Genomic DNA, 12,468 nt, shown 5'->3' with positions numbered 1-12,468 from the left:
CCTGGAGAAAGGAATGGCTCCCACTTCAGTAATCTTGCCTGGAGAATTCCATGGACAGAGGAGCCTGGCGAGCTACAGTCCATGGGGTCACAAAGAGACAAGACACGACTGAGCAACTAACACACACGAATGCAGACCTGATGCATGCTCGGGGCACTGCATGAGATGCTCGGTAGATGGTGGGAGCTGTTTACAGAGTTATAAGTGCTGAGAGGGATCCGGAGAGGTGTAAGGGGGTGACTCTTGCGGGGTTGGTAGAGGCTTTGCAGAAGAGATGATAACAGAACAGAAATGAGAAGCTGAATAGAGCAAGGGAAGGACAGTACAGGGAAAGATAGTCTGGGATAGAGACCATCGTATCCCAAGATGGGACACCAAAGCGTATTTTCTGGGAGCAGCGAGGATTGTCTGGATGGCTGCAGTGTAGACTCCGAGCTGGGCTGTGGCAGGAGATGAGCCTGCATGGTGCTGTGGCGCCCTTTGAGTGATGGTCCCAGAATTTCGAGCTGGGGGGGTTGAGTGCCTTCCTGTGGGCACAGGGACCCACACGGGGGGAGGGATGTGAGCAGATTGGCCTTGAGACTTAGCTCCACATTCTGAGATGCTTTTTTCCATGATTAGTTTTTATAAAAATCTCTCTTCTTGCACTTCCCTAGTGGTCCAGTGGTTAAGAATCTGCCTGCTGATGCAGGATACACCGGTTCGATCCCTGATGTGGGAAGATCCCACATACCTTGGGGCAATTAAGCCCGTGTGCTGCAAGTACTGAGCCTGTGCTCTAGTGTTTGGGAGCTCCAACTAAAGAGCCCATGTGCCACCAGCTACTGAAGCCCACAAGCCCTAGAGCCCATCCTCTGCAACAAGAGAAGCCACCACAATGAGAAGCCTGTGTACCTCAACTAGACAGTAGCCCCTGCTTACAGCAACTAGAGACAGCCCCCACACAGCAACAAAAACACGGTGCAGCCAGTAAATAAATAAAATTATATACAAATCTCTCTTCTAGAATCTTAGAGTACCCTCAAGCCAACAGCCAGCAAAAAGTCAGGGCACCAGTCATACAGCTGCAAAGAAATGGATTCTGCGAACAATCAGCGTGAACTTGGAATTGGATTCTTCCCCAGTCAAGCCTCCAGATGAGAAGGCAGCCCAGTCAGCACCTTGATGGCAGCCTCGTGAGACTGTGAGCTGAAGACCCAGCTAAGCCCTGCCCGGACTCCTGACCCACTGAACCATGAGGTAATAAATTGTGTTGTTCAAGCTGCTGTATTGGTGGTCACTGGTCATATAGCGTAGAAACCAGTAGAATATTCGTTCCTACCACTCTAAGCCACTACATACTAATTAAAGTGTTTATCCTTTCAGTATATTTTTTCATTCCAATTTTTAAAAATTTTTATTTATTTTAATTAAAAAAAATTTTTTGGCCATGTGGGTCTTGGTTGCTGCGCAGGCTTTTCTCTAGTTGTGGTGAGCAGGGGCTACTCTCTAGTTGCGGTGAGTGGGCTTCTCATTGCAGTGGCTTCTCTTACTGCAGAGCAGAAGCTCTAGGTGAGTGGGCTTCAGTTGTTGTGGTGCATGGGCTTAGTTGCTGAGGCACGTGGGATCTTCCTGCACCAGCGATGGAACCTGTGTCTCCTACATTGGCAGGCAGATTCTTTACCACTGGACCACCAGGGGAATCCACAGTTTTGTTTTATATCCACTGTATTAATAGATAGTAAATTAACATGGTAAATTGTAAACCTGTAAGAGAGTTGATAGTAAATGGTCTTCTCTTGCTTCCCTGTTCCCAATTACTCTGTTTCCTTACCCAGGGACAACCTGTGTTATCAGTTTCTTGTTCCTTCTTCAAGGGAAGTTCTGCATATCTATGTGCAAATACCACTACATGCATATTTGTATTTTGCATGAATGGGATTCTACCATATATGCTGTTTTGCACCTTGTGTTTCAGTTAATGTGTCTTGGAGATTATTCTGTATCAGCATAATCAAAGTTCTTTCTTTTTACATAGATGTATCATCACTCATACAGCATATTAAACCTAGACAGCTTGTTAAAAAGCAGAGGCATCACTTTGCTGACAAAGGTCCGTATAGTCAAAGCCATGGTTTTTCCAGTAGTTATGTATGAATGTAAGAGTTAGATCATAGAGAAGACTGAGTGCTGAAGAATTGATGCCTTTGAACTGTGGTGCTGGGGAAAACTCTTGAGAGTCCCTTGGACAGCAAGGAGATCCAGCCAGTCAAACCTAAAGGAAATCAGTTCTAAAGATTCATTGGAATGACTGATGCTGAAGCTGAAGCCTCAATACTTTCACCACCTGATGCAAACAGCCAACTCACTGGAAAAGACCCTGATGCTGGGAAAGATTGAGGGCAAAAGGAGAAGAGGATGGCAGAGGATGAGATGGTTAGATGGCATCACTGACTCAATGGACATGAGTTTGAGCAAACTCCATGAGATAGTGAAGGACAGGGAAGCCTGATGTGCTGCAGCCCATGGGGTCGCAAAGAGTCAGAGACAACTTAGTAACTAAACAACAACAAATCAGCACTTAATAACTTATTTACAAAGCAGAAATAGAGTCACAGATGTAGGAAAAAACTTATGGTTACTGGGAATGGGGGGAGAAGTGAGGAAGTGATGAGCTGGGAGACTGGGATTTACATATACACACTACTATACGTAAAATAGATAACTAATAAGGACCTGCTGAATAGCACAAGGAACTCGCCTCAGTACTCTATAATGGTCTATATGGGAAAAGAACCTAAAAAAGAGTGGATATATGTGTTTGTCTAACTGTGCTTTACACCCAAAACTAACACAACATTGTAAATCAACTGTACGTCAATAAAAATTTTTTAAAAACCAGTCTCTAATTGGTGGACTTCTAGGAAGCATTTCATCTTTTGTTCTTACAAACAATACTATAACACGACTTTGTACATTTGTAATTTGATGCATGTGTAAGTATTTCTGCAAGAGAAATTTCTAGAAGTGGAAGTTTAGGGTGAAATTGTGTATAGCTTTATACTCCTGATGAATATTGCCTCTCTTCCAGAATTCATTACAATTCATTCTTCTGCCGACAATTTATGATAACTCCTGTTTCTCTTACCCTCTCCAAGACAGTATCAATCATTTTGCTTCTTGGCAAACTGTCTCTCTGGTTAAAAAAAATGGTTTACATGTACATTTAATTTGAGGTTAAGTATATTTTTATAGGTTCAAGAAGCATGTGTGTTTTCTTTTCTGAAATCTGTTTATATCCTTTGTCCACTTTCTTCTTTGTTTGCTGGTCTGTTTTTAATCCCAGATTGATTTGTAGAGCTCTTTATCCATTAGGATAATTAGCCCTTTGTCTGTGATATGAATTGCAAATACTGTATTTTCCCTAGATTGTATTTTGATTTTGCTTATGGTGATTTTTGCAATGATTGCTTCTACAGAATCCAATTTATTAGACTTTCCATCCCTGGATTTCCCTTCCCTCCCTCCCCCTCTCCTTCCCAGGTTCTGAGTTTGTTATACTTAGGAAGTCCTTCCCCATTCTGAGATAACAACAAAACCCGCCCATTATTGTGCTTCAGAAATGGCAGGTTCTTATGGCACAAGGAAGTCAGTTTCCTTGAAATTGACCAATAAAAGGACCTCTGGTATGAACAACAGAGAAAAGAGAAATTTCAGCCTTTAAATGTATCACAGTTTATTTATCTACTCACCTATTGAAAGACAGATATCTTGGTTGCTTCCAAGTTCTGGCAATTATGAATAAAGCTACTCTAAACATCTGTGTGCTTTAAAGCTGGAACGTGGAGGCAGGTACAGTCTGAGCAAAGACTGAGCACATCAGTCTAGCCCAGGTTAGCCTGACTCCCTTGACTCAGATTTTGTCCCAGTTCTAGGCTCTGTCACCCTGGGATCCTGAGGCCTATGTTGCCAACAAGTGCCAGCATCTTTACCTGTAAAATGGGAAAGCCATTACCTGTCCCATCTTGCCTGCCTTGCTGGGTGACTCTCAGGAACAAGTGAGACCAACCAGTGAGTGTGAAAAGGCCTTCATGACTACCCAGTCTGGGGCTTCCCTGGTTATCCAGTGGTTAAGACTCCACCCTTCCAATGCAGGGGGCGTGGGTTCGATCCCTGGTTGGGGAACAAAAATCTTTCCATGTGGCCAAAAAATAATTTTTTTTAAATAAATAAATAAAACTGTCCAGTCCTTTGTGCAAGCACACTGCCCTCCTTAGTTATCTGGGATACATACATCCAGCTGAATGAACACCAATGGCTCCACCGTACTCCGAAGCATCTGGCTAGAAAACTCCAGGTTTTCTTGCCCTTCCTTTTCCCCACATCCAAGGAGTTGCCCAGACTCATTGATTTTAATCGCTAAGAATTTTCTTGCCTGTGTCTTCTCTTGTCTGCTTTAACCATCATTGCCATTGTTCTGCGTTCATGATTTCATGGTTCAACCATTGCAGTAATGTTTCTCAGTGTCTACTTGTCACTGGTCCTTTTATCTCTCCCACTCTTCTACTCCCAGAGTTGGGCCCTGGCTTGTTCTTGGAGGGACACTGGCCACACCTGATTGGAGTCAATTAAATATGAATACAGAGGCAGACCAGGGGATTGTGTCCCAGTAGCCTCCCCCTGTTCACCTGCCCACAGACACCAGTTTAGAGCAGCAGCAGGTGAACAGGGCTCTGCTGCACCCCAGGGGTGTGCCTCTTTGCTATTTTAAGCCAATCATGGTGATGATGATTCCATACCCTTTGTCAGTGATTGGCTTAGGAATGGTGTGGGACACAATTCTGGCCAATGAGATGTGATGGAAGGACTGCCAGGGAAATTCTGGGAAAGATTTTCTTGCTCTGAAAAGGTGAGAGCTAAGAAGTCTTGTTCTGCAGCTGCTTGTTGATGGTCGCTGTGCAATCCCTGGAGCCGAGACAGACGTTTGGAGACTGTGCCGAGAGGGAGATGAGCCACCTCAGGCTGTCGATGGTAGAAAGGAAAGAGAAAACGAATCTGGGTGCATAACAATGTTGAACTGCTGAAGTCATCACCGTTCAATCACCCTGCCTCTGGGCTGCTTCTGTGAGATAGTAGCTGTGTGTACTGTTTGTACTGGATTTCTGTGATTTGTAGCCACGAGTAGTCTTACTGCTAAAAGAACACCACAATGACATCCATTGCTGTAACAGGTGGCCTGGCTGGGACAGAGCTGCCATGTGGCAACCCCGATGCTGGGGACACCTTGTTTGCCAGGGGTCTGTTTGCTGGTGTTTGTATGTGTGGGGCTTGTCGGCTTAGAAGAGGAGGGAGGGTTTGGGTACAAACAGTGGTGGTACAGATGGGGAGATGAGGAGAATGCGGGCATAGTGATTGTCCTCTTTCTTCCCTCCCCCCACCCCTTGCCCTGGGGCTGCTCTAGGAATCAGCTGTGCACCTTGCTGGAGTGAGTGTGGGGCCAAGACATGAAAGTCATGCTCAGGAAGGGTGTTGGGAGACCCTGAGCCCAAGCTGCTTCAGGGCCCAGAAGGCAGAAATAAGTGGTCACTGGGGCTGGTTGGGTTAGGAAACTCTGCAGGAGTCCAGTTGGGAGCAGAAATAGGCCTGGCCCAGGACGGTGGCCAGGGGGCGAGGAGGGGGCTGGCTAGTCCTCCCTGTGGGAAGGGAGGAGGAGAGAAGAGCCCACCCAGGGCTTCTTGGGTGAATGACTGTAGAGCCTGGACCCCACCCTCGGCAAGCTGGGAGTGACGCATCCTGACATGCCTTTTGGCTTCTTGGAGATGTCACAGTGCTGGGGCCAGAGTGGGTCACAGGAGATGCTACATGAGGAGATGTCCTGGGGAGCAGGAAAGAGCCCCGACTCCCTCTCTTGGTTTAGAGATGGACGTAGGAACAAGTCACAGATCTGGGCAATGGGCCTTAGGTCTATGGCAGGTGGTGTCTGGCAGAAGCAGGGGTGATGGCAGGTGGTGGGTGGAGCCTGGCAGTAAGTATCTCGCCTGCATTTTTTTAAACATTTTATTTTGTACTGTAGTATACCCAGTTATTAATAACAATGTTGTGATAGTTTCAGGTGAACAGCTAAGGGACTCATCCATAAATATACATGTATCCATTCCCGTCGAGGTTCAGATGGTAAAGAATCTGCCTTCAATGCAGGAGACCCAGGTTTGATCCCTGGGTCAAGAATATCCCCTGGAGAAGGGTATGGCTACCCACTCCAATATTCTTGCCTGGAGAATCCCATGGACAGAGGGGCCTGGTGGGGATACGGTCCATGGGCTGGAAAGAGTTGTGTTTCCAACACAAAGAGTTGGACACGACTGAGCGACTAACACACTTTTCATTTGTTTTTCCCCAAACTCCCCTCCCATCCAGGCTGGCACATAACATTGAGCAGAGTTCCCTGTGCTATACAGTAGGTTCTTGTTGGTTACCCATGTAACTATAGCCATGTGTACCTGCATTTTGAACCCACCAGTGCAGGTTGGTACAGGAGTGAGGGTACTACCCTGTGTTCACAGAGGCCCCCTGCCACCAGGAGAGGGCAGCATTGCAGTTTTGTGCAGGAGCCTGGGCGTCTAGCAGGGCAGGTCCACAGATCTGGAGCCTGGACTTGCTTCCTGACTGCCACCTAGATTTTCCTAAGACTACACAAGGCCTTTCCATATTTGTTCCCTCCTTCCCCACTCTGACAGGCATGCTTAAATGCAGTGCAAATCTGGCCCTCGTGTTGGTGATGGGTGGGCACCTGTAGCTGGGTTCTGTTGCCGTAGCGACCAAGTAGGGAAAACTGCCCCAAACCCCGGAGACTGATGAGATCCCAGAGCCAGCCCACTTTGCTCCATCACTACATTTTCCCAGGCACTGTTGCGTGAATGTGTCCAGGATGATACAGGGATTTTCTGAGAGGAAATGTACGTGGATGCTGTATTAGAGGTTTGACCGAAAAATATCTCCCTTTCCTTCCTCACATACCGCTGCCATGACCAGCCACAATATGCAACTTCCTGTCTGCTTGTCAACTGGCAGCCTGCACCAGAAAGCACCCCCACTTGCGGTTGGCACACAGGGTTATGGAGGATAAAGTATTCCTGTTTCAGAGCATCATTCTGAGTGGTCCGAAAAATTTATCGATGCTCCCCCATATGACCTGGCATTGGGCTGGGGAATGTCTTAGTCATTGCAGACTGTCAGAACAAAATCCTACACCACAGGGTGGTGGCTTAAGAAATAAACGTTTCCTTCTCTGGAGACTGGGAAGTCCAAACTCGAGGTGTCGACTGATTCAGTGTCTTGCGAGGACTCTGTTTCTGGCTGGTCAGTGACCGCCTTCCTGCTGTGTGCACACCTGGCTTTTCCGCAGTGTGTGTGCAGAGAGAGAAAGAGCAAGCTGGCTGGTGTCTCTCTTTTTTAGGGTGCTAGTCCTGCCATGAGGGTTATATCATCATGATCTCAACTAACTCGAATTACCTCCCAGCAGCCACAGCTCCACATGTTGATACTATCACATTTGGGTTTAGAGCTCCGACACACGAATTTTGGGTGGATAAACATCCAGTCTGTAACATGGGCTTGCACCAATTGAAAGTGACCCTACAAAAGCTATCAGGAGGGACTTCCTTGGTGCTATAGTGGATAAGATTCTGTCTGCCAATTCAGGGGACACAGGTTCGATCCCTGATCCAGGAAGCTACCTCCTGCCATGAAGCAGCTAAGCCTGTGGGCTGCAACTATTGAGCCCATGAACTGCAACTACTGAAGCCCGCACACCCTAGAGCGCATTCTCTCCAGTGAGAGGCCTTTACACTGCAACTAGAGAGTAGCCCCCGCTCACCACAACTAAAGAAAACCCAGGCAGCAACAAAGACCCTGCACAGCCAAAAATGAATAAATAATTTTTTAAAAAGCCTATCAGGAAAGATTTATTCTTTCATTCATTCATCCATCTGTTCATTCATTCATTCAATACTTTTTTTGAGTGCCAGACACTGTTCAGTGTCCTAGGGATATAGCCGTGAACAAAACAGAGAAAAATTCCTGTGCCATGAAGCTTACCTTTTAGTGGCAAAAGGTGCGAAAATTATTAAGTAAGCAAGTAATTATAGAATCAGTGAATGACAAGTACAATCAAAGAACCTAAGGGGTGGGGGAGAGTGGTGGGGATTATAGAGGGAGATTTGCTCTTTTTATGGAGTGATCAGGAAGACCTGGTGGAAAGAGACATTGAAACAGAGATTTAATGGCAGCTGTAGAATAAGTCTTGCAGATTTTCTACTACAGAAAGAGAGCGTTCCTGACTGAGGGCCACAGTTAACCAAGCTTTGAAATCCACTGCTGCATTCTTATGAAGCTTACGTCTTCCACAGCTGCTTCCTGCCAATGACTGACCTCTCCTGAGAGTCTGGGACCCTTCGTCAACAAACTCTGGCTCAGAGATTTTGCTGAAACTTCCTGAGACAACACCAAACTCTAGGGCCCTTCCATTCTGCCTTTTTTCTTCTTTTCTTCCCTTGGGGTCAGACTTGTGTCACTGTCAGACCTCAATTCCCTGCTCCATCCTTATTTCCCATCATAAAGGCATTTCCCTCCATGAAAGCCTGGCATGATTAACCCCATCTCAGCATCTGCTTCTTAGAGGACCAGGAGTCACACAGGCTTGAAGGAAGTTAGAGAGCAAGCCATATTATGGTTAAGGGAATAGTGTTCCAAGCTGAGGGAACAGAGGTGCAGGGGTCCTGAGGCAAGAGCTGGCCTGAGTTGTGTTAGATGCAGGATGTGATTGGACCCTACGCACATGCTCACAGCTCAGCATTAAAGGACCCACTTGCCGATGCAGGAGACACAGGTTCGATCCCTGGGTTGGGAAGATCCCCTGAAGGAGGAAATGGCAACTCACTTCAGTATTCTTGCCTGGGAAATCCCATGGACAGAGGAGCCTGGCGGGCTACAGTCCATGGGGTCGCAAAGAGTCGGCGACACACTCGCATGCGCATGCTCCTAACTTAAAGCTCGTAAGTTCAGAGATGCTAACAGAAGACACCTGGGTCAGAGACAAAGGACTTTAATACTTTGTCTAAAGTACTAAACCAGCAACACATTCCACTGGTTGAGACTAGTCAATAGGACAGTCCAGGTTCAAGGGGAGGGTATGCGGTCTCCTCCTCCTGATGGGAGGAGCTGCAAAATCAGTTAAAAGAGGCCTGAGTACCAGGAGGGGAATAACTGCAGCCAGTTTTGCAGACAGCTGCCATAGTGATGAGAGGAAGCAGGTGACTCAGGAGCTAGAGGGCACAGAGAAAATTCCCCATGGGATCAATCTAGGCCTCCTGGGAGTCCTTAGTCTTTAACCTTGCCTTCGTCTCACTCAGACCTGACCACCCACCCTGCCAAGGCAAGGGCCAGCTGCTGCCCCTCTGTGGGTCTCAGAGAGAACACAGCCTCGACCTTCCCTGCGGGCCTGCAGTGTGTGTGCGTGTGTGCTCAGTAGATTAGTCCTGCCTGACTCTCTGCAATCCTATGGATTGTAAGCCTGCCAGGCTCCTCTGTCCATGGGATTTTCCAGGCAAGAATACTGGAGTGGGATGCGATTTTATTCTCCATTACATTATTATGGTAGCATATATACGACTTAACAACTGAACAACAACATTAACAATATATACTATGGTGCGTGTGTGCATGTTCAGTCGCTAAGTTGTGTCTGACTTTGCGAGCCCATGAAATGTAGCCTTCGAGGCTCCTCTGTCCATGGAATTTCTTAAACAAGAATACTGGAGTGGGTTTCCATGCCCTCCTTCAGGGGGTCTTCCTGCCCAGGGGAAAGCAGAGCTGAAACAGATCACGTGAGCCTGTGGTTTTTCACATGTTGTTTGGGTGATGGAGGGAGTGAGTGGGGTGGGGACAGCTGGGAACACCATGCCCTGCCCACTCTGATCCCCCGCTGTAAGTACTCTCCCCTCGCCCCCAACACTTGCCATGTCGCCGGGGTCCAGCTTACAGCTGAATTAGGAAAGCAATTTGTTCGTGCGGAATGTGTCTCTGTTGGAAGTTTCTCTCTCATCATTAACTAATTTGCTGTGCTTCGCCTTGGCCCTTGTTATCTATAACCATGGCAACAATGCATAGAGCTCTACACAAATTTATTTTGGACTCTGGGAGTCCAACAATAGTCTATTTCTGGCTCTTGGCTTCAGAGAGGCTGGGTGGGTCTGAAGGCCTGGGGCTGGGGTCAGGGGTCCAACCCTTGAACTTGTGCAGGTCACTGTGTGACTTCTAGCCCAAACTCCTCCTCTGGGGCTTCAGCTTCTCTGTCTGTGAATGTGTGGGGGTTGGAGTCGGGGGTCTCTCAGCATCCTGTGTGCATCTGGGATCTAGAGGGAGAGTTCCCCAGCCCACCTGGGAGGCTATGAAGTGACGACAAGTGTGGGGATGTAGGCAGTGGTATGTGGCTGCCGCAGCTGACGCTCTCCTCTCTCTCTGCTAATTTTATGTCCTCACTATGTAATTATACTGTGAAATTCCCTGACTGAAGACAACTTCTAAAATATCCTTCCCCGACTCCCACCACTCACTGCCCAGATTCGTGAATGGGGAAAGTGGGTGTTTGTAGCTTTTGGCGGAAAACAAGAGATGTTATGCAACCTGCCCATCCTTCTCTGAATTTCCCCAGTGCCACCCCCACACTGGGATTCAGAAGAGGGGAACAGGGCTTTTCAGGATGGGAAGGTGTGGATCTTAACCTTGTTGGGCCTCAGTTTTCTCATCTGTCAAGTGGGGAGAAAAGTATCTTCCTGTAGGGTGACGTTCAAAGACAGTGCACTGTGCCTTCTGACCACAGAGACTGTGATGGGAATGTGGGCTGAACCCAAAGGGAGAGGGTGGGACCTGGGACCCTACGCTGTAGTGCTTGCAGCTGGACTCACCTCTCCTCCAGCAACAAAACACAAAGAAACTGTATGGGACTAAAAATAACTGCCTGCATGTACAGTTGGGGCAGATTCTGGACCAAAAATACAAAGAGATCGAAAAATCCAGTTGCCACTTTTGAGGAGCCTGAAGCCAAAGCAGGGCACTGCGCATGTCCCCTGCACACAGCACCACCTAAAGGATGAGGAAACCATCTAAGCCACCCCGCCAGCCCCACCCCAGACATACCCCTACCCTCATCCCATATAAGGAACAAGCTCACCTCCCACCTCAGGGAACAAGCAGCAAGGGGATCTGTTGTTTATTCTCATTCCCCTTTCTGCTGCAACAGAGACCCCAATAAAGCCTCTCCTGAATTTCTTGTGGCCTCTAGTCTATTGATTAAGGAGGCCAAGAACCCATGTCTGTGACACCTTCATTCGACCTTAGGCTGGTGCCTTCGCTCCTCTGACCCTCAGTTTTCCCATCTCTAAATGGGCGCAATCTTACAGGGTGGGGGTTGTGAGGGTTAAAAGAAATCCTGCCTCAGAATGCCTGGCATGGAGTCCATGCTTAGCTACTCATATTTGCAGTGATCATCAGCATAGGTACGATGTCCTCTTACGCCCTGCAGGATCCTTGCAGACCCGGGAGTGTCTTCCCACTCGCTGGCTGTGGGCTGGGTCGCCAGCTCGGAAGACATGGCCGGGGCCAGCCCCTAATGGACCTGTCAGCTTGATTCCGAGCACATCTTGGAGCTCCCCGCAGGCGGGTGCTGGTGCCACATCGATGAGCCATGTTCCTCTGATGCGCTCCTGACATTTCCTGCCTGTCTGCTTCCCCGGCCTGCCTGGGTCAGCGGTCAGACTGAGTCACTGCCACTCCCGGCAGGTCCTAGGCGCCCATTGCCCTGGGGCACAGGGAGGGAGGAAGCTGGACAGAGTCAGTCTGCTGATAGGTGGCTCTTTCTCTATATTTATATTCTATTTTTTTAAATTAAAATATAGTTGCTTTACGAAGTGTTACTTTCTGCTGTACAATAAAGTAAATCAGCTGTAGGTATACATACATACCCTCCCTCGGGAGCCTCCCTCCCGCCCCTCATCCCACCCCTCTAGGTCATCACTGAGCACTGAGCTGAGCTCTCTGTGCCATACGACAGCTTCCCACTAGCTAGCTGTTTTACACATGCTAGTGTATGTGTGGGGTTTCCCAGGTGGTGCAAGTGGTAAAGAATTCACCTGCAGGAGTGAATTCACATGCAGTGGTAAAGTGCAAGTGGTAAAGAATTCACGTGCAGGAGACCTGGGTTTGATCCCTGCGTGGAGAAGATCCCCTGGAAAAGTAAATGACAACCCACTCTAGTATTCTCTCCTGGAAAGTCCTGTAGACAGAGGAGCCTGGCAAGCTAGAGTCTGTGGGTTCGCAAAGAGTTGGACATGACTGAAGTGGCTTAGCATGCATGCATGCATGCCGTGTATGTATCTCTATGTCAGTGCTACTCTCCCAATTTGTCCTCCCCTCCCTTGTCACAGTTATACT

General features: G+C 47.9%; 1 protein-coding gene across 1 annotated transcript in view; it reads left to right on the top strand.

The window, feature by feature from the left end:
• Positions 1-1,006: 1,006 nt before the first annotated feature.
• Positions 1,007-12,468, top strand: part of ANKRD34C (ankyrin repeat domain 34C) — a 104,301-nt gene continuing 92,839 nt past the window's right edge. The window contains exon 1 of the mRNA XM_081546696.1: positions 1,007-1,239. The gene's annotated coding sequence lies outside the window, so the exon portion shown is untranslated. The remainder of the gene's footprint in view (positions 1,240-12,468) is intronic.

Source organism: Giraffa tippelskirchi, chromosome 12 (assembly GCF_054371585.1).
Source record: "Giraffa tippelskirchi isolate mGirTip1 chromosome 12, T2T-mGirTip1v1.2.pri, whole genome shotgun sequence".
Lineage (NCBI taxonomy): Eukaryota > Metazoa > Chordata > Mammalia > Artiodactyla > Giraffidae > Giraffa > Giraffa tippelskirchi.
Note: the sequence above shows the minus strand (reverse complement) of the source record. Positions and strands in the feature narration are given on the sequence as shown.